This window comes from Phasianus colchicus, chromosome 10 (assembly GCF_987193195.1).
Source record: "Phasianus colchicus chromosome 10, bPhaCol1.hap1.1, whole genome shotgun sequence".
Lineage (NCBI taxonomy): Eukaryota > Metazoa > Chordata > Aves > Galliformes > Phasianidae > Phasianus > Phasianus colchicus.
Window position 1 is genome coordinate 8,055,268 of NC_143445.1, and position 22,949 is coordinate 8,078,216.

The 22,949-nt window shown below is 36.3% G+C and overlaps 1 long non-coding RNA gene across 6 annotated transcripts in view; it reads left to right on the forward strand.

Annotated features, from left to right (window-relative positions):
- LOC116230833 (uncharacterized) overlaps positions 1-22,949 on the forward strand; it is a 120,513-nt gene that overhangs the window by 40,285 nt on the left and 57,279 nt on the right. The window contains exon 3 of one of the 6 annotated variants that reach the window (XR_016469586.1): positions 21,939-22,014. The exons of the other annotated variants lie outside the window; for them this stretch is intronic. This is a non-coding gene — a long non-coding RNA (uncharacterized LOC116230833). The remainder of the gene's footprint in view (positions 1-21,938; positions 22,015-22,949) is intronic. 6 annotated transcript variants of the gene reach the window in all.

The following is a 22,949-nucleotide window of genomic DNA, read 5'->3' on the forward strand; positions in this document are numbered from 1 at the left end:
TATTATGCTTAGCCGGGCTAACTGAACAGGCTGCTATGTTCAGAGAGATTTATTTAAGAATTTTCCCATTGTGTTCTTTTCCTTCTTCAAAGCAATATTTGTAAATAATTAAATTAACAAACTTTAGAACACTCTTTGTTTCTTTTCACAGAACACCTGAATTAAGTTCTTATTTGAATTCTCATCTGTATTCAGGTGTAGCCTCTATATAATGGAATTGCAGAGCAGTATCAGGGTTAAGAGACTTAATAGGCACAAATGTATAGTGTGTTACCTCAGCTACTCATAAAGACACAACTGAAAATTCTCTGAAGTTCTATCTGACATCATCATCCAGATTGGCTGAGTATTCTCTTATTTGAATGATTCAGCCACGAACCAATATATCCACTCTCACCGTGGTGTAAGCACTTCAATCAAATTGTTATTAGGTCATAGGTAGCTCGTGCTAGGTTCAGTAAGCGGTTTGCAGTGGTTTATTTGATCAGCTATAGTTAGTGATGAAGACTTTCTTGTCATACAGTGTCTAGCAGTGTGATGCCAGTCTGCCTTGCTAACTGATACAGATGGCTTTTGTAGGTTACAAGGTACGGTAATGAAGCTGCTGTGGATCTTGCTAAAGGTTCATTAGATGTGTAGATCAAAACTCCTATCTATTAGGGGAATCAGAAAGGTTGGAAGCTATACGTCAATCGATGCTTTCAAATTATTTGACACAATGTATTTTGGGGATTGGCAAGCCCCCACATTCATATAGCTCAATACTATAATTTACATAAAATTATCCTTCTTATGATAGACTTCGACATAATACATACAAGGGAAAGAACAGTACTGTTTATTCTGGAGTTGAAAGTATTTATCTAATTTTATAAATAAGGTGAGCAATTAATCTTCTGAAGAGCAGTGGCAATGCAGAACAGTTGCGTTCAGTTCCACTTCTGTGCTGGTGTCAAGGAAGATGCATTTGAGATGGTCATAACTGTGTATGTGCAATGTGTTAGGGAAATAAGTAAAAATACTACTTCACATTTTCTAAAACATCTGTGATAAATAAGGTGCTTGCAGAAGGACAAAAGCAAGTTCAAATTATGGTGCTCCCTTTGTCACTGAACAGATATGATTGGCTATGGATTTGTATCAAAGTGATCCAGAAGATTTTAATTATCTTCTGCAATTTTCAACAAAATGCACATTTCTAGCACAGACCTTGAATCTTAGTACGCTGGACGCAGTAAGTATGTCTTCTATATTGTTCATTGACCAGAACTCTATCTAGCAAAAACAAAAAACCCTAAAGTTGGTTATAGTTACCACCTCTGACTTTTCCACTCTTCTCCTGGTCATATGCTCTAAAATATAAAACGCTGTTTATTCAACAAGATAATTGAGATTAGCAAGTCTGAGCATTCTTTGTTATACTTAGGTTAAATACTGTGTTCACAGCTTCTATGAAAACAATTTTTTGTCAGAGGCTGGGCTGAGCTCTGTTTAGGAGTCTGTGTGTCTTCATGGCCTCTTATTAGACCATAACAACTGTGGTCAGAATTATCAAAAGTTAACTCGAGGAGATGGTTCTTTAAAAGATTAATGGCGTGTGCCTGGCAGAAATCAAGACAGTTGTCACTGATCATCAACAGTCTGTCAAGTTATTTGAATGAGACATCTCATTATTTCTCTCATATATAGGAGGACTGAACAATCACATTTAATCACAGGTGTACAGAAAGTTGTAGTGTTAATTGTCCCAGGGATAGCAAAATCATATCGATATTAATAGCTTCAATACAATTTTGTTTTAACGACAGCAACCCCTAGTGATGTTCTGTTGCAGGCAGAAGTTGGGAGAGAATGTTTGAGGGGATTTCCTTTTCCAGCTTTTTCACACCTCCTTAGACCTTCACTTAAACTACTTGGTAAAATATTTATTATCATAATTTCTGATTGTTGTTACTTAACCTACCCTGATACTAATCCATGAAATGTGGGCATAAAACAAATAAGGGCTTAACATGGAAAAATCACTCAGTTCATCAACTTGTACAAAACCAGTGAGAAATAAAGATAATAAACTTTATTTAATCTGTTTCTTTGTTTAAACAAACTATTCTGCAAGATTTCTTTTTGTATAGGTGACGTGAATTCCAACAGAAAGTGAATATCATGACTACTTTATTTCCAGTATCTCATAAATTTTATGTAAGAAGTGTGTCCTGGAATATAAAAGCTTGTCTAATGCTTTGACAAGAAGGCATTATTTGACCGATTTCAAAAAGTATTCAAAAACTGATATGCAATTGAACAACTGTATAGAAATAACTAATTATTTTGCAAGCTCCTTTCTGTCCTTTGATAACTCTAATTTGGCCTGTAATTGTAAAATGAAGTGTTTGAAAGTAACAGCCTTAATAACAGATAAAAATTAATCCTGTTTTCTGTATTTTTAATGGAGACACTATGATGTTTAGTACATTGTAGCTGCATCCTTCCTTTAGTATTGTGCTTCCCCTGCAGGAAATCAGAAATCTCCTGAATGGACACAGTAATTTGAACAAACTGATTTTGAAATAATGTAAGGATAAATGTGCCTGTTGTATTTTTGTACATTGACACCAATGGATAATCTGAAATATATGAATATCAGAAAGGCAATGCTATTGGACAGTTACTTTACCTATCATACTTCCATCTTTCTGTTTCTACCATGCAAATCTACACAGAAGTCAAGATAGCAGAATTTTATTAATCTTCTTCAAAATACTTGACCACCGCAGAGTAGAAACTATGTATGCAGACAATCTATGTATTTATATCTCATACTGTGATGCATACACATAATGATTTTAACATTGACAGAACTAGGAATGAATATTCATGTTTATCAGTCGTGTTCTAATTAAAATTACTTAAACATTGACATGCAAGGCCAAACTAGCTGCTTTTGAGTTGTTAAAAGAAATTATTCTAATGTTCCATGTATTAAATGGGTGTCTCATGCTAAAGGTAGTAGTAACGATAACACCAAAGTAAATTAATGTAATTAATGTCCCAAAAGAAAAAGACTCTGTTACAGCATTGTATGATGACAAGTGGTCTTCTCAGAGACATGTTGTAAGAATAAACATGTTTTCATGTTTGTGTCACAGAGTCGCTATCACAGGGGAATTAAGATCCAGATTTCAGTAACTATTTGGCTGCCAAACACTACAGTACAGTGTAGTTTCTATATACATGAAGGTATTGGATTGAATTTGTATGATAAAATGGAGAACTTTTTTGCTGTGTAGTTGTTAATGAATTTTGAACTAAACTTTGAATGAACTAAAGTGCTTAAATCCTAAAGATGATAAATGTACAGTCAGTGTATAATTAGCAGAATCATCTGAAGTCAGTGTTAGCACAGATGCTGGGGATGAAGGTGCCTTAAATACCAGCCCCGGGCTACCAGAATTGCACTCCATCCACCTATATCCCATTTATAAATATGTTACAAACAAGCTGTGTCACAGAGCAGAGAACAAGTTAGCCTGGGTTGATGTTTCCTTTGTCTTAGTTTGTGTCCCTCTGATGAGGAGACGATGATCATAGTGTGGAAAATGCTGTAAAGTTGTCACTTTTAGCCTTAAGGACTTTTCCTAATGTTTCCATGGTTATGGGAAACTTTGAGGGCTATTAATCTGTTCTTCCCATTCTAGCCATCCTTTTCAACCCTGTGCTTGCTAATTTGGTCTCATTTGTACCGTTGAACCATTGTACTGTTTTACTTTTGCTTATGAATGAGATTGTTTCCATTTTTTTCCTCTTCCAGATGAAGTGTACTTATTCAGCCTTGTCTGAGTCTTTGTCAATGTAGGGTATCTCAAAATTTCCTCTAATCATTGTTAATGGATCTCTGCTTCTGCCAGTTTGAAGTACAGAACTCTTATTGTTTTTCTTTTATTTTCTAAAGGAAGATTGTTTTCTTAATGTTTTAGGCATTTTTCTAAGATTCTAATTTAACTTATAAGCTCCAGAGGTCCTTGAGAAATAGACCATTCTCTGATCACTCTTAATTGCCAACAATACAGGGAGAAGAATAGAATGTCTGCTTTTTCATTTTTTTTATATAGTAACTTACATAACCCTCTTCTTAAGTGACAAAAAAAGTACTCAAACAATGTGTATTTTTTCCACCAGGTTTTATATTGTTGCTTTGCTGATCTGTTTCAAAACGATGGGGAATAATTAATTCAAACTAGTGTGATAGTGAAAATTATGTAACTTTTCAGAAAATACCTTTACAAGCTGATGAGCGAGAAAAAGTTATGAAGCTCTGAAACTCCTGCGTAGAGATTCTCAGTTTAAGTAAACCTAAATCATCTGCAGCCAGAAAATAGTTGTTAGTGTACTTTGACCAGGTCAGTGTAGAAGATGCTTTATTTTTCCATGACTTGTTTAAATGGATAATAATTTCAATTGATGTAGCTGAATCTGTAATGCATTTCTTCAGATGTCTTATTGATATTTGATATCAAAGATATATCTTCTAACTAGCATAAATTATCAGAAATTCCTTTTCATAATTTCTTCCTGTTCTGTGCAGTAACACTTTAGTACTACCACACTAGAAAATTTCTTCTTGTCTCACTAGAGATAGTATCCTGTCACTGACAGTGAGAACATATGTGCAAGTGAAAACAGCTATTGCAATTTTAAGATACCACTTTCTAATGAGTCTTGTTGCTGTTTCACAACTAGAAATTACGATGTCAGTGTCTGAACTGGTGTAGCTAATGAGTGCTCTTTTATCTAGCATGCTGCAAAAATAGCTGTGAATTATAAGCTTCAGCCTCCATTTGCTTTTTGAGCCTTGGAAATAGATTTGGCATGTTGCTTGTCTTGTGGATTACATTGTTAACAAACTGTAATATGTATTTTCATTACTGTAGTATTCTTGTCATTTGTGAGCAGGGGAATTTCTACTCAATTTTGATTAGTTTTTGAACATTTACTCTACCTGATAGACAAACTTTAGTACTTAGAATACTTCTCTATGGTTTTGAGTATATATAGGCAATCTGTTAGAGTCAAACATTTACCTTCCTCCATTTTAAGATATATGTAAGTTTAGCATCCAGATAGATTAAGAAATATGCATCCAAACCTAGAAGTTTCAGTCTTTAATAAGCCAAACTGGTAGAAAACCAGAAATCAAGCAAAACAAAGGATCAAAATCCTTCCTTCCAAGAAGTACTCCTTTTATGATCGTTATCTTGTTCTCCTCAGGTTGGCAGGCTACAAAAGCATATTTGTATTGTCTATTTACAGTTACTACTAGCATAACTGAACAAAAACGAAGTTTCCAATGACTTCATATAGAGACCTTTCTAGAAATAGTAGGTTAATAGTGTGAACATAAATTTTGTATATGTTCCAGCCCTTGAGATCCAATACGTAAGAAAAATATATTTTGTGTGTGGCAGTGTAATTAAAATATCATAGACAAAAGCCAAGAGAACAGGAAAATAGTATAAATATTCCTCCAAAGGCTCCAGATGAAAGGTGCCACATTCCTTAGTCTAGTGAAAAATGAATGAATCTGTACTAAAGAGTAGATAGATCTACTTGCACTTATGTATATCGCTGAACATAAATCAGCTCAGATTATTGCTGAGCTTAGTTGCTACTATTTTTTATGATATTGTAGAAAGTCTTGTTTTGGAAGGGACCTTACAAATAATCTCATTCCAACCTGCCTGCCGTGGGCAGGGATACTTCCCACTAATTAAGGTTACCCAGAGACTCACCACCTTCTGAGTAAGTGGAGATCTTATTCTGCTACTTAAGTTAGAAACTGCCAGTGCAAATGTTAGTGAGTCATGTCTAAGGAAATACCGCAATGAAGACACATGATTGAATGGGTGGGAATCTCTGAAAACCTGCTTCCCTAATGTTGAGGCACATTGACAAGAGTAAGGGGGAAAATATCCATTGCTTTCACTGTTGCTATGCAGCTCACATAGCTGAATCGCAGAACTCAGTTTCTGGTGTTATTATTTCTGAACTGCTAGAAATAAAGATTACCACAATTATGAATTTACACATGGGAAATATTTTGTTATGCTTGAGTGCGGACAGATAGCTTTTTCAACCCTGACTTTATTCCACTGATTATAAAGCACATCTTTGCAGGCAGCATGAATAGAAATGATTTTACTTTCCCAAGGTCTTTCTAAAGGTGATTTCTTTTTTTTCCTTTTCAACATCTGTTTGATTGGAATGTGACCTCATCCTTCCAGTACCTCACACTCTCTACTAGTGTGTTTTGGTTGCATTAGGTAAAAACGATCGTGGGAGGTGTATTTCTCAGTGATGAGGTGTAGAACAGTTTCTCAGAGAAGAGTGAAAGAGCAGAAGCAGCCAATTTCTTCTGACCCTGTGACCCTTCAAGTATTCACATACGCTGGCCCCAGTCCCAGCCCTTTTGCAGCTGGAGTGCAACAGTACACAATAGGACTGGAACACCTCTGGAGAATTCCATAAAAGTATAAAGGGGTAGGAAAACAAAAAATGAAATTAATGTAAACTATGTGCTGGGGTATTGAATGAATCCTCTGAAACGGGAACACTGCCAGTAACAATGTTGTTCAATCAGCTCATACAGTCTTTGTAAAGAGGGCGGTTCTTAGTTTTATGTATATTTATATCTGAGGAAATCAGAACTAGTCATAAGGTATGCGTTTGTTTGACATAAGATGTGAATAGGCCAGTTTTCACATAAATATTCAGTCTCTGAGCTGGTAGGAACAGCAAAGTTATAATAAATCCCATATCTTCTGTAGTGTTCATTTAGTAGTTTGATCAAAATGTTACTTTTTTCTGCCATTTCATTCCTATTCTCATAAGAAATATTCAAATTAATGTTTCAAGTTTCAGTTCCAAACTGGACGTGATTAAAAAAAAAAAAAGTTCCTGCTCTGTTTTCACGAATTTATATAGTCTAATCTCCTCCTTAATCTTTTGCCATGTAATCTGTTTCTCCAGTTCTGCAGGCAGCTGGTTGCTTTGCTGTCAAGGTAACCTGGTCTTCAGCAAGTGGAAAAGTTGGTACTGGCACACCCTGTCACCTCACTAGTTTAGGTAGTTGGTTTTGGATGGCAGTACGCTTAAAGCAAAGCGTGCAAGAACTCCTATTTCAAGGAAATGTAGATTTGTTTCTTTTTTTCTTTTCTGTAGAAGATTGTGGGATAATATAGAAAGTCCACCCTAGAACTTAGCTAGCCTAGAACTGAATAAATATATCCAAATATACAGTACTTGAAAACAGTCATAGAATTGAAGTGTGCAGATGTGAATATCTTCTTCAATGTTATGTGTGTCATTCATTATATGGAATAAATCAGCAAATACATCTTACTGAAGAACATGGACATGGGGTTCATATATGAATTCTGTAATAAATTATTTGTGGAAAATATCAATGAACTGGCTTTAGAAAAAAATGGTTTGTGGAACTTTACTCAGTGTAAGATGTTTGCAAGGGTTAAAGCTAGCTCATTCTTTCTTTCTGCTGAGTGTGAGTTTAGCTGTGCCTGGTATATACGCGTATTCCAAGAAGACATGCTCCCTGTACATGGTGTTTTTTTTTTTTAAATGTGGAAATGTTCTTCAGTTCTAGCTGACCTTTGAATAGACCAGCAACTCCACCAGTAATGTTCTCTATCACACTATTTAGATTATTTAATTGCTCTGTTTTTCTGCTTGCTCTTCTGTTCGTAAGTATTTACATAAACTTCTGGAGGTTATGATACGTAGGAACCTGTGTATGCCAGATGCTTCTGGAACTGCTCACCAGAAGCTATTGAGCTGGACAGAAATAAATGCCTTTCTGTGTTCTGTTTGATATCAAAGAAATAAAGGATTGGGATGCTCTTGGCAACTGTGCTCTTTCAGAATCTTACAAATTACTTTAGTGATGAAGTACATGAGAGACTGTTGTAGTAGGATGATGTGTCCTTGGAGTACTTGTTTTCTTGAAGCAGCTAATTCTTGCAGAAGAACCATCAAAGAGCTTAGCAGTCAAACTTGAGAGCAGTTTGTACTCCAAGATTAAGAGGGGCTTTTCCTCATTTTCTTCCCATCTTTCATCTGCTGGTTTTAGGGCTGATTAAAAAAAAGTTCTTTCTCTTTAGAAGGCTGTTTATTTAGGTCCTGGTGTCTTAGTTTCAACTGGGATGGAATTGTTTTCTTTGGTGTCTGGTATAATGCTATTTTTTTGGTTTTAGGAGAAAAACAATGTTGATAACACACTGATGTTTATAGTTGCTGCTAAGCAGCATTCTACGGAGCCAAGGCCATTCTCAGTAAAGGGCTCAAAGAGCTGGGAGGGAACAGAATTAGAACAGTTGACTTAAACTGGAATACCCATCCAAACCATATGACATTATGCAGAAGGAGTTTTGAAGGGAGTGAGAGTTATCTCGCTCTCTCCTGAAGTTCAAGTGACTACCTGGGCATCGGTCAGGGTGTGGTGAGCAATTGCATCATTTTGTCTTGCATCTACATTCATATATATATATAGGAAATATATAATACATATTATAACTCACCTGCTGGGTTAAACCACAACCAGGCTAAAATGCTTTTTTGATTGTGGGCCATGGTTTCTCTGCTCTGTCACAAGAAATTGCTATTCCTTGCCTTTCATTCAGAAATAAATTATGAGCATTTCTTGGATAATCAATTTATGCAACAATATAATGTTAAAGATTTGTGGACTTGCATACTTACAATCAAGAACCATCTGGATTTACCTAGTTCTTATTTTGCCTTCTTTTTGGACCATATTTAAGGGCATGAATTTCTGTACACTTGATTCCTTTTGATGTGCTTTGCTTTGGATGTTTCAGACATTGAGATTCATGTAGGCATGTATCAGGGAAGAAGTGATTATGGATTGAAGATGCTATTCTTAAGAATCATGCAAGTCATGGCTCAGCACTTGAGGGAACCCACTGCTTTCCAGGTGGCTTCCAAGTTGCTGTAGAATTTGCACTCAATAGATAAGTGGGAGATACATTTTTTTTTTATTTATTTAAATATAACTGAAATTAGGAAATAATTTGAAATTGCTGAATTAGTGTTGGACTGCAGGGGCTGGTGAAATGCACAGGATAACATTTCCTATTGTAAATTTTCATGTAAAATAGGAATGTTGAAGGGCTATTATGGGGTCAATTCTGTTCGTGCAGATTTGACATACTGTACGTTCAATGACTTTATTGCAACTTATTTTCCCACATGTAAAGTGATTAAAACTATTTTAAGCTGAGGTTTTTAAAGGACTTTGGGGATATTCAGCTGTTACACTTTTCCTAACAAAGTGTAGCATATAGATACATATTTAGAGAACAAAATTCTAGCTAAGAGTTTGTCCAGTTGTGTTCATAGAATCACTAAGGTTAGAAAAGACCTCCAAGATCATCTAGTTCAACTGTCTACCTACCTCCAATATTTCCTTACTAAACCTTGGTCTGTAGTACAACTTCTACGCATTTCTTGAACACCTTCAAGGATGGTGACTCAACTGCCTCCTGGGCAGCACATTCCAGCACCTGACCACTCTTTTGGAGTAGAAATTTTTCCTAATATCCAACCCGAACCTCTCCTGACACAATTTGGGGGCCACTCCCTCTTGTCCTATCACTAGTTTGGTGGGAGAAGAGCCCGACCTAAAACTCATCACAGCATCCTTTCAGGTTGTTGTAGAGGGCAATAAGGTCTCCCCAGAGCTACCTCTTTTCCAGCCTGAACAATCCCAGTTCTCTCAACTGCTCCTCATAAGGCTTGTGCTCCAGACCCCTCACCAGCATCATTGCCTTCCCTCTATGTGCTCCAACAGTCTTTACAGTTTCTTGTAGACTCTACTTAAGGTGTGGCCTCACCAAAGCTGTGTTTTGGGGAATGGTCACCTCCTGGTCTTGCTGGCTGCACTATTTCTTATGTAAGCCAAGATGCCATTGGCCTTCTTGGTTACCTGGGCACCCTGCTGGTTCAGGTTCACCCCCAGGTCCATTCCCTCCACACAAACTTTCAGCCACTTTGCCCTAAGCCTGTGGTGTTGCTTGTAGTTGTTGTGGTTGAAGTGCAGGACCCGGCACTTAGTCTTGTTGAACTTCATCCCATTGGCCTCAGTCCAGTAATCCGGTCAAAGTAAAATAATTTCTATATAGGTACCACAAGTCATGACTTTAAAATGTGTTTTTGTTTACACCTATGTTTGTGAAACTTGTTTCAGAGTTTTTGGAAAAATTCTAGTAGAAGCAGTGGGTCTGAGGAAAAAACACTAGCAGGAAGAAAAGAATAAGTAGATTGAACAGTTCTAGGGATAGGTTATAAGCATATGGAAAAGTAAAACCCATTTGACCTGTTGGCGAGATGGCTGTCCTAAATTTGATTCAAATTACTAGCATGTGCCACTCCCAAAACACTGCACAGTTAATACCTTCTGACTATATCAACATTAAGAACTTGTGGTATTGGGAGATTAATTTTTTTCTTCTGTTTAGAATGTATTTTCTACAAAGACCTAGGATGTTGTGGAAAGACCCATGCATGCTGGAATACTAACGAATAAGCTGAGATATTAATCAAAACCCTGTGTGGAAAATCTTTTCAGTGTCTTACTGACAAGAGTCATAAACAGCAAAGTATTCTGTGAGGAATTAAAAATGTAAGGACTTAATAGCATAACTGATACTAATATATAATTACGACAGAATAGCTCATAACAGAAACAATTAGAAATTTAGATTCCTCATAGTGATTGCAGAAATCCATATTTGAGCTATTTGCCAGTATTGTGACTTTCAAAAGTTAGTGGGAACTAAGGTGTGTAGCACTTCTGAAAATCAGGTCACTTGTTCTGGATTACAATGACAGCCTATCTCTATTTTACAGAATAGTCTAACCTAGTTTTGAAAATTGACTGACTTTACACGTTTGGAGAAGTTATGCTCTATTTAAACTTAAACTGGTGTTACATGTGTGTATATAAATACATATGGCCCAATCAAGGAATCCAGTGGAAACATGAACTCCAGCCACCACTACGGAGTAATTCTGTAGTGATTCACCATCTTAGTTCAACATTCTGCATGTGACAGTGCTGAAGGAAAAAGAGGGATACTTTTTGTCTAGTAACAGAATACTTAATGAGAAACTTAACACTACTGAGAGGGCTGTCCTAGAAGGCAGACTTTATAAACTGAATGGCTCCTCTACTAAAGAAGATTACAGTGAAGAGTGAGACAATGGATCTGTAGTCTTTCATTTGGAGTTTTAGTGATTGAAGAGATCCTCAATAAAGCTTGTGGCTTTATTTTGTGATCTTGTAGATAAAGGTAACGTAGTTCTAATTAACAAGTCATTTAAACCACAATTTGAAGTTCTCTAGTCACCAAAAAATTTAGCTTCAATTTCACAGAATCAGAAAATGACTGGAATAGATGACTGAATTTACAATTTAGGATTTTTATTCTCTTAATTAGCTTACAGTATTCAAACTTAAAAATATCCTAGAAATTCATGTTATTTTGTTATGTCTTCTCAAATTTACTTCACAAGGTAGGATTGAATGGATTTTCCAAACAGTAGCTGCTGAATACCTCAGGAAGGTATGTTTGCTTTTTATTGTTTTCATCACACCATCCCTTTGCACTCTACAAATATTTATGTCAAATTTTGTTTGCAAGGAAATTAGAGGAGGAGAGTCATGAATATTCACAGAGTCTGTATTTGTAGGAAAGCTCTGAAGGAAATGTATACTCTCACAGCAATTTATAGTTTTTCTCAAAGACATCTTGAAGTTTTTATGCTTCTAGAATACACTCTAGCAATGAAGAGAGTAGTACAGAGATAAATGTTTTAGTAGCATTTTGTATCCTGACTGGTATGTACTTTTCTTTCATGAAGTAACTTGCTTTCTCTGCTATTAGTTATGAACTTTGCCACTTCCTCCTCCTGTGAGCTTATAACAGTGCGTCATGACTCCTTTGATAGAATGGCAGAGCACGATACGGTTGGTTGTTGGTGTAAATAATGGGAGACGCCCTTCTACTTAGCTCCCAGTGCCATCACACCAGTTTCTGAAGCTCAGAACGTGGCATTCCATCAAGTGTATTTGATTGTATTGTTTCTGTTGAATAACCCAGCCAATCCATAGCCTGTTTTATAGTAGACATGAGCAAGTTTTTGATCATCTTGAAAGATTTTGATAATGTAACTTTCTTCTGCCTGTACTCTGCTAGTTTTTCTAACTTATGGCTGTGTACAAAACTTACTTTGTTCTACCACAGCTGTCTGTGGGAGTAAATAAATTGATGCTTGCAGCAACGATTAGAGGGTTAACATGTAAGATTGCTGTTACAATTACTAGCATTTCCTTGGATTGTTCATCATTGTCCCTGACAGTATTGTTCATTTATTATTCCTCAGCACAGGGTACTAGGTTTCTTTTGTATTATTATTTTGAAGCAATTGAGACCTATTGTTGATTGACAGTATTTCTGGTCTGGAGCCCCTGTGCGTTACTGTATTGTCAAATAGAAAATGTCATTGAACAAATTAATCTACAGAATGAAATTCAAGTCTCACCTCTAACTAGAGCATAGCTAAATAATGAATTTGAATACATACAGCATAGCTGTTTGCATATATAAACAAATAATCAATGTCAAAAACCTTAAACTTTTTTTGCTAGGAGTCAATTAAGTAGTTCCTGAAAAGGTCAAAAATATCCTTACTCATCTTATACCCAGCAAAGATTGTTTAATTTCGATCACTACTGCAAGGAGGGAAAGTAATTCAACATGACTCATCTTGGCTTCTGAACAGTGTTAGTATTTTTGAATGCTGCTGACCACAAAAATATGACTTATTTTAATGTTTTTCTTCCTCAGTCTATTGGGTGGTGTCCATTGGTTCCACTGCTGATGTGCTTGGTAATGAAGGCAAATTGAGCAGTTTTTTCTGTTCATTGCCTGCAGTAATACTCTATAACAATGATAACATTAGAAAGCAAAATTTAAATGAATGAAGTTAAACTAGATTTGATCTTGCATATTAATATTACAAGATACACAGCAGTTCTTTTTTGAAATTAACACAGATTTTCCTATCCAACTTCCAGGATCTAAAAATTCCATATAAAATGAATCTTTAAACAAGTATTCCCTGGAGGTGCATATAAACCAAACACTGTGTGAGAACCAGAAAATGAAACTCATGTTGAAGTCTAAACAAACATATAAATGGCTAGTTTATTTTTGCTTCCTCAGTAAATGGGAAGAGTAAGCAAGCATAGTAATTGGTCATATGGAAGGTCAATTTAAAACATTTTGTAAGTTCAGTAATCAAAGGTTATATACATCATAGAAGTGATTTCGAAAGCTAGCATTTTTCCTTGAACGTGAAACTTGTACATATCCCAAACCTGGAGATGCTACATGTGTATTAATGTGTATTAAAAAACAAAACAAACAAACAAAAAAACAACTACAGGAGAGTTAGATATTTTCTGCCTCAATTACCTACACTAATTGTTCTGTGTATTTAGTGCTATAGAATAGAATGCTATTAGCCTAAAATACTGATTTAATTCCAGGCCCAGGTTTTGTGAAATCTGCCTAAGCTGTTACTCTTGTTTCTTCATCTTTTACAGCCCCAACCAGAACCACATGCAATTACAGTAACTATTTTTTATCCAGTTCTGTTTTACATGTTATCTTGTGCTTGGGTAGCAGTGACTGCTTGAAAGAAGTATCTAAATCATTCACTATGATGAAACAAAGTAGAACACAATTCATCCAAATAAGCAGAAGCCTCTTCCCTTTAACGGTAGTTTTTTTTCCTTGAGTTAGAACAACTGCTTTTTGTTCTTCCTTAGTTGCACTGTCAAGAAAACAGAAAGTCTTTAAATTCTGCTGATGTATTTGCCACATAGGAGTGCAATCCTAGGCACAAAGCACCATGGATCTTTTCTTAATCTAGCCATAAATGAAACATGATCGTGAAACTGACTGATTTGCTTCTTAGTTTACATATGCTGGAAGGGGTGGATTGTTCAGGAACCAAGTTGTTGAAGGGGCAGGTTTAAAGTAGCAAACAGGGCCATTAGCTTTACCACCAAAGATAGAGGATGGCAGCAATTGATATTCCAGGATAAAGAGCAGATTGTTTCCTGATGCAGGACTGAAGTAATCAAGCTTTGTGTCTGACAATGAATTTCAGGCAGCATAAACTGAAATGATGCAGCTGACTCCAGGGTGAGCTGAATCAGAGCTGTGTTCTCAGCGGTACGTCCAACCATCCAACTGTCAGAGTAGCAGGGAAGATGCTACCTCCTGCTACCTGCTCAAGAGCTGCAGCTAGAGAGAGATGGAGTAAGGGGAGTTGAGTCTCATGTGTCATTAATCTTAAAGTAATCTTAAAGCAGTCACACATTTATTTCTCTTTCAGTACTGAATTAGGCTATTGTCACTACACTTTTTGTGGCTTTCCTGTGAGTATCTCATGTCCCAGATGGAGCTATCAAATGTCTATTCCTGTGAAGGATGCTGCTTACACATTTGATCAATTTGGACACCTCCATTTCAGTAGCCTTTAAAAATAGTCTATTGATCTTAAAATCACTTATTTGGAGCCTCAAAACTGGCACACAGATTTCAATCTTTATTTTCCTAATCTTTCAAATTCTATGGAATTGCAGGTTTGAAATTCTAAACTACTTTTTCTTGACTAGTTTCTCTGCAGCCAGAAGAAATGTTTTGTCTTGGTTACTCTTGGCTTCCTGTTGTAATGCATATCAACTCTGTAGTGGAAAAAAATAAAATTGCATTGAGATAATTGACAATGAATCATTTTCCACTGAGTGCTTTCATATGGGACTTCCCTTGATTTTATGGTGCATAAGGATTAATTTACACCAGCTTTATTGAATGTATATCTCTGAATATACAAATTTGAAATAGTGATCAGTTAAGGATTGCCTTGTAGGAACTCAGAACACTTCCAAAGGGAGGGAGCAAAAAATAAGATGACCACTGAAATATTTGCCTTTGCTGGGATGGAGCTACTTGAGACATAAAGGTGTTGATAAGCTTTGCTGCCTATTGTTCTAATAAGGTGAATGTCAGTGATGTCAACACTGTACTGAGGAAATGTCACACATGTCTGCAATTGGCTACCTCTGGCTAGCTGAGCACAGCTGGAAACCTGAAAAACAGATGTTGCTTTCAATCAAGTAAGGGTCAAAGCAATCTGAGGACTTAAAATGTCTATATTTCTCTATCTTCGGGTCATTTCTGTGGAACAGTGCTTATCTTAGCAGTCTCTCTCAAATGTGCAAAATTATGCCTATAGACCAGAGAAATTAAAACAGTGGGCATAGATCCAGGCAACACAGGCAAATTATGGGGAAGGGTTTGAACTAAATAACATCTTTGGCTAAGTTGTGAATCACACCTGGTAACACTGTAATACTTAGCAGTATTAACCAGAGTCTCCTACTGACTGAAACATAAAAATTTGAAGCCACCTGGCTAAAGCCTATTTTATCAGCCTGAGAATAGCAGTCGGTTTATGACTTTTTATCCTAAGAGGTTTCTCTGTTCTTTATATTTGCTTCTTTGTCTACCATCTTCAAAAGATTGAGTAGTACTGACTTGTGACTGGCACATAAAGAGGAGAACTTGCAAACAATGTACTGTAGGCTCCAGCATGGACTGCTCGGAAGCTTTGAAAGTAAACTAAGACTTTGGTTTCATAGCTGCAGATGTGTGCTGTAAACCTTGACTCGGTTCACAGAAATCAGTGTTAGATTTCTTTTCCTGTTATGAAAGAGGAACAGCGTGAGGAGGCTAAAATCTGGGAGTGGAGTCATGCCAAAAAAAGGCAGAAGCCTTCTGAGCAATCTAGTAGCAAAGTTCTTGGTAGGCAAAAACTTCAGCATTACCTCTGCTGACAGTAGCAGAGAATGAAAAACCTAAATGTGTTTGGTTGTCCTAAAGATGTTGGAGAAGAGGAGAAACAACCCTCCTGTGGATATGAGAAGTGGCAGACCAGAATTTTTGCCATAGATCCTTTCTGTTGTAAATATACTAGTTTAGTCACAGTTTTTTTTCTTTCGCTTAGAAACAGTTTTCCACATTTTCTCTTTCATTCTTTTGTGTTTTTTTTTTACTCTGAAGTCAATGAGTAAATGGCAACTCTTCAGTTCAGTTAGACAGTCAGCTAGTTAGCCTTTGTGAACTCTCTCTTGCTGCCTCTGCCAACGTCATAGTAGTTCTAGTTCAAACTCATTCTTTATCATCTTTTCTAGAATTTATTTTGCTTCTAGTGAGGGAATTTCTTCTTGTTGGAGGTTACTTCCATATCTTCTCCTTTGTGTGTATCTCACTTCCCTCTGCATTTGTGATTTATTTATACACTTTTCTTTACAGGTTTATTTTTTTCTTCTATCCTTTCGCTGATCTTTGTTCAGATCATTTAAATCTTTTTTGCCCTCTTTTCACTTTTTTATTGTGACCTATTTAAATATTTGGTCCCCCCCACTGTCACTTTTTTATTTTTGTATTATTTATTTGTGCCTTCAGGTGATACTAAAGCCATTAGTGTCTGGGAGCAGGAGCCCTATTTCAGAACACTTATGTGTTTTAATCCATGCTGTTAATGCTAACATCCCCCCATTCATCCTTAGCTGCCTCCTTGAACTGATGCTTCTGTGCTGTAATTAAATCAGAACAATCATAGCGTTAGCTCATTGAAGGAAAGATGACAGAAATAATATTCATAAGAGACCTTTGGAGAGATCATCTAGTCCAGACTCCTGTTCAAAGTAAGCTCCAGTTATAGCCTTGCCTACCTGTGTTTGGAAAACTTCCAATGACAAAAAATTCCCTGGCCTGTATAGGTAACTCATCGTAGTGCTGCACTAGTATTCTAGAGAAAACAGTTTTTCTGAAGATATTTTCTAGTTTTCCGCAACTTTGTTGCTCCTTGATCAAGTTTGAGTATATTTACAAAATGTCAATTTGCTGAACCAGTATAGTCTGGCCTAATGCTATGTATTTAGGTGGTAAGAAGTCTCTAGTTGGAAACATAAATGAATTTATCCAGCTTCTACAGCGCAACGGTAATTATGAATGCCATAAGAAACAGTGATTGTGGTGTGTTCAAATGGTCAATGGAATTTTCAGTGTAATAAATGTCAGGATGAAACCCCATTTCAGATGACTGACTTCATACTCCTGCATGAGAAAAAGTCTTGTGTTGTCTTCATTATATAATATACCAACACAGAAACTTGTGACATATAAAGAGATTTTGTACAGAACTTTCCATATTAAAAGTATTTTGTTTTATTAGGCGAGTTACTGGAAATGTACTAGCGAAACAATAGACTGGATATTTTTCATTAAACATCCAATTACTTAGGCTTTTTTTTATCTTCTAGAGATTTTTATGCCTTTACAATTTCTTTAGAGATTTGTACCATAAACAATTTCTGAAAAGATGCCAAACTGGCAGAATTAGACTGGATCTTTGATGTTCAAAATTGTGTTATTCCCATATTGTGATTTAATGTGCTCTGATGAAGCTAGGCTACTTATGCACTATCTGTTTTCACAATTACTCATTCCTGTTACCAGAAGAATGCAATACATTCATCTAAGGCTCATATGTTTCTGAAATGAGTGTTTGTCTTCTAGAAGCTGGCCAGATTACTTACTCATTTCACGTATATTACAGTGCTAAGTGGAAGTGACTTGCATTTACTATTGACCCACGTGGGATTCTAGCCAATATCAAGCAACAAAAAGCTCTATATCCTTCACCAATTTTTGAATCTGCTTCTCTCTAGAGGTGAAATATTTTTAAACACTAGTTCAAGTAATAATTTAATTGATCTTTCAACTTCTGTTATTCCCTTTTCTCAGGAGTCAGTGCCTGAAACTGATTCTATTCCCACTTCAGCCACCTTGATTTTATTTTGCATGCATAGCAAAACTTGTCAATCATTGGGTTAATTCAGTGAAAGTCTATTTGGGGTTAAATTAGCCCACCACTGTCAGAAGTGAAGATCTTGAGTCTGGCTAGTCACAGAAGCAAATGACATAGAGATAATTTCAAAAATGTGAGTGGTTAACTTGAAAGTATTGTGGTTGACCAAACTGATTTTTGATTATTTATACTTCAAATCCAGGTCAGGGAAATTACTTTGACTTTGATTTTTATTAATTTATTTATTGTTGAAGCTTTAACATTTTTTTTCCCTTCCTTTCTGATTGCATCATTTTCTGGTAAATCTAGCTCACTCAGTTCCCACTGTATGTTGGGAAAAATTCTTTACTATGAGGGTGACCAAACACTGGAATGGGCTTCCTCATGTGTGGTTGATGCCCCCTCTCTGTTATTCAGGAATTCCCAAGACACCACTCATATAATGTAACATTTCGTTAGTCTTGAAATAGATAGGCAGTTGAACTTTGGTTTTTGAAGGTTCCTTCTAACTGAACTATTTTAAATATGGATTACAGTCAGAAATCTCAGGTAATATAAACCTTGATGTTGATTTTACTTCAGCAGACTGCTTGTAGCTACTAATTCTACTAGTTTACTTACAGGTTTTATTCATGCCTATACTGCTTTGGACTTCTCATAATAAAAAGGGAACTCTTGCTGTACTTCAGAGACTGCTCTGGCTTCTCTTTAATTTTTCATATTTATTCAAAAAGTTGTCTTTGACGTCTCTTTTCTAAAGTCCTGTGTTTGTGGTATCTTAACTCTAGTGGACACTATTTGATTAGAATCTGTCTAAATCCCAAAGGAGGCAGTACTTCAATCTGCGTATCAGAATGCAGGTATCAAGGTGGTTTTGCAGAAGACTGCATGTTTAGGATCATTTTTTTTGTTTTAGTTTCAGAAGCTTTTTTAAACATGTTGATTCTCTTACCCTGCTTCAAGGATGGCAATCCCCAGGATTTTAATTTAGAAAAATTTTTGTACCTGAAATTTCAGGGTACTTTTATAGCTTTATCATCCATATTGCAATTTGGTCTAGGTGCTAGAGTTAGTATCTTTACTAAAGAGTATTACAGTAATTCTGAGCCTCAGCTCTTTGTGAGATTTTTACATTTTTGCATAGACTAAAAATGACAGTTTAAATCTTCAATTCCAATAATTTAATTTCAAATGCCAGAAGACATATGCCAAGATGCTTTGGGTTGGCATGGTCCTTGAAAGACCATCTAGTTCCAAGCCCCTGCCTCACAGTGAGCCGGCAAGAACCTTGACAATTCTGTTTTTATCTACTATATAATGAGCTTTTGCACAATGATGGTTGAAATTCATATGCAGTCCTCAGTTGTTAATGTCAGTGCTCCATGTGAGTATCCCAAATTGATATAGCTGCCTTCAGCTTAAATTTGCAAGAGCAGCGGAGAATGGAATTACTTGTCTGTTCAATCAAAGTGCCCAAGTCACTTGAACAGTGGTTGAATACCAGCTAACGTTTAAGTCACTGTCTTTCAATGATAAAGAATAGGGAATATCTGATTCTTTTATACCTATGTGATTAATTTACCCAGATAATGCTACTTTATTAATTTAATGTATTGTCCTGACAGTTTCTGTTGGAACACTCCCTATTTGATTCTCATCGCGGTGCTGTTTGACACATGAGCCTGCTTGCCTTTTTCCCTTCAGGTGTCTGAGCATGGCTTCCACAGCAAGAAGCATCATCTTCTCATCTGGAAAGGCAAATTGGCAGTGCAAGTTTCCAATACTGCTTCAATTCCAATTATAAATGTTGTATGGGTTTTTTATGTATCTGTGCTACGTATATTTCACTGTTTTTCCAAAAAGGCACGATAATGTAGCAAGTAGCAAAGAGTTTTTGTAGTATGTTTAGTAACTATGGCAACCACAGAATGAGTTTTAAAACATAAGATTGACTCCTTTGCAGATTAATTGCCGTGCCTTTTTATCATACATGTAGAGTTAATAATCTGGATTTGTCTATGCACAAAATTCTCTCACAAATGTCCCCAACCTCCCCTCCCCCCCACAATGATTTGAACAATTCAAAAAAAACCTGCGCTGCAGGGATTCCTTGGGCACTGCACCTCATTGATGTCCTTATTGAGCTTGCTTAGCTGGTAAATAAACTCTGCCATCCATTATCTCTGAGCTCTGCCCATCAAGCTACATACCTTGATTTTATACATAATTACCGTTTTATACATTTTATATGTTATTGAAAGATATAGGACAACAGTATATGGTGTAGAGATGCAGTATTTTTGAGAGGGCTTTTGCCCTTTCTGAGGGGCGAATGAGCAGTGGGTGTCTTGTGGCTATTTCACTGAACTCAATCATTCAATGGGTGGCAAAGCTGAGCATTAGAACAGGCATTTCAGCTCTATCTCAGGTTCCTAATTCTGAAGTGACCTTGTTCTAAGGCCATCAGAAGATATAATTGAAATGACAAATTAAAACTATTAAAATACTGAATTTGAAATGTGCAATTAACTAAATAAGTTGTCTATATATAGCACAATCAGAAGCAGCTGGTTTTAAACAGGCAGATGCTACCTATGTCTCATCTATCTAATCAAGGCATTTTGTTATGCCTGATATTGGTCTTTGAGTTTCTTGAATATATTTAATGTAAGCCAGAAGATCTTGGTGACTGTGTGTTTTGCAAAAGCTCCTGTTTGCATAGTTGGTGGTATCCATTTGGAAGATACAAAAAATGATTCATACTTTTTGTACTACAGTTAGAGTAATCCATTTTAAAGTTGTCTTAAAATCATTATTTTACAAAACATTATGACCTACCAATAAAATCTTTGTTTCAGAATAAGTCAAACAGATTAAATAACATTGTCCTATCAGCATACTGGAAGAATGAACAGATTTTGAGTCACAATCTCATAAAATACTTCACATTCGTAATGTTACTCTTGCTTCTGTTCTATGATCTTAGCAAGCCAGTGTTCTACCATATGGTTGACTGAGATCTCAGTAGATTTCTTTTTCTTCATTGTTTGTATAGATTGGACTCGATGATCTTTAAGGTCTTTTCCAAACTGAGTAATTCTATTATCTATAATTAAAATGTTAAGGGCCACCCATTTGTACCTATTCAGATCACAGATGCTGTTGAGTAATGATGGATTATGAGCAGAAAGGAGCTAATTTGGAGGAATGACAGCTTATTTTTTCCCCAAAGAATAAGGTCCTCGATCAGAGCATTCAAAGTTGGAGAGAGAAAATTTGAAGAGATTAGCTCCTTAGTAAGATAGTGACAATGGGCTCTGCCTGCAAACAGCTGCAGAGGAAGAAGTTTCATTATTATGTTTTATTAACATGCCAAGGAATTACATGTTTATACTACTGGAGAGGAAAAAAAAAATGTACACAAAACTCCCCACAGGTGCTTAAGCTGTCTCTTACATCCAGACTTCAGGTGTCCTTGACCAAAACCACAGCATAGCTATCCAGAAGACAGCTCTCCCTGGTGACTCCTTTTGATATAAAAATTATCAGCTGCCTATGTTTGTATATTGTTCATATGCCCCAAAATGCCTTGCTCCAAGGAATCCAGGTCCTGCTCAGACCTCATTGGTTTTCTTATGAAAGGTGGTTGTAGGTGCCTTCTTTAAATTAAAGAGGAAATAGTAGTCTTCCCTTAAGCACCATCTGACAGCTGAAGTTGCTTGACCAAGACACTAAACAGTATGGCTCATCATTCTCCTCAGGCTGAGGACAATTAAATTCACACTGTTCTCTCCTATAGAAGAGCCCTACTGTTAACAGATACTTGGGTTCAAGTAGGGCATTCTTTTAAGGCACTTCTATTATCCAAAACTATTCTGCTTCTCTTTTGTTAAATCTAGGTCACTATGCAACAAGCAATGCAATATTTAAAGGGGGAACTACCAGCAGGATCAACTTTGAGTTTAAAGTATCCAAGTAAGTGAAAGAAACCCTGCCAGCAAGACTGATTTCTGCCTTTTGGTTTGTTTGTTTTGTTTTTTTTTTTTAACAGTACTTGGAGAAAGATGGAAAAAAATTCTGGAGTCCAAAGGTGCCTCTGTGCTCGCCATTTCTTACAGGCTAATTCTGACCAGCATGAGTGTTGGAGAGGTTTAGATTCTAGCTTCCTAGAATGCGTAGAAAGCCCAGAAGCCCCTCATGGTTTTGGATTTCACTTTGGGGCCAACTTCCTGAAGTATGGGCTTTACAGTGCCTAAATTGTAGGCAATGAAGTCCTTTATTGGAGCTGGCCCCATGCCTCTTTATGAGATGGTCATGGTTTTATTCCCAGCAGAAACCAGGTGTGCTTACATCTGTGTATTAAATCTAGAGTCAAAGAGGTTATGGGAGAATATATTCCCCATGTATTTTATTTCCTTTTCAAAAAACCCCACTATTTACTCAGTCATCCTTCAAAATAGTGGATGAGGAAACATATTGACAGAATACTATTTTACACAGCTATTTACTGGTGAGGTCATTAAAAACTGCCTCAATAACTATCACAGCAGTGATTACTAAGCTTACTTAAAATGAGATTTTTTGTCCAAAGTAAGAAACGTATCCAGTAGTTCTGAAAGATGCTGGGCTGGAGTCTATAGGCAGAATTCTGGTCCTTTATTGACTAAGTTTTAAAAATTGCATCTCCATATACTTGGAAAGTTACAAAGAGCAAGGACATGCAATGCTAATTTTTTTGAGAGCTGTAGGATATTGATTAGGAAGAAATGCTTCTTGTTTGCAAAACAACTACTTTTCTATTGACAGACTTTAGTTTTACATTGTCGTTAATTCTGATGAACTGATTAAAAGCCATCAACATGTTAGAATGAGACTCTGCCTGTCTAAGTCTCTGTGGCTGTACTTTTTCA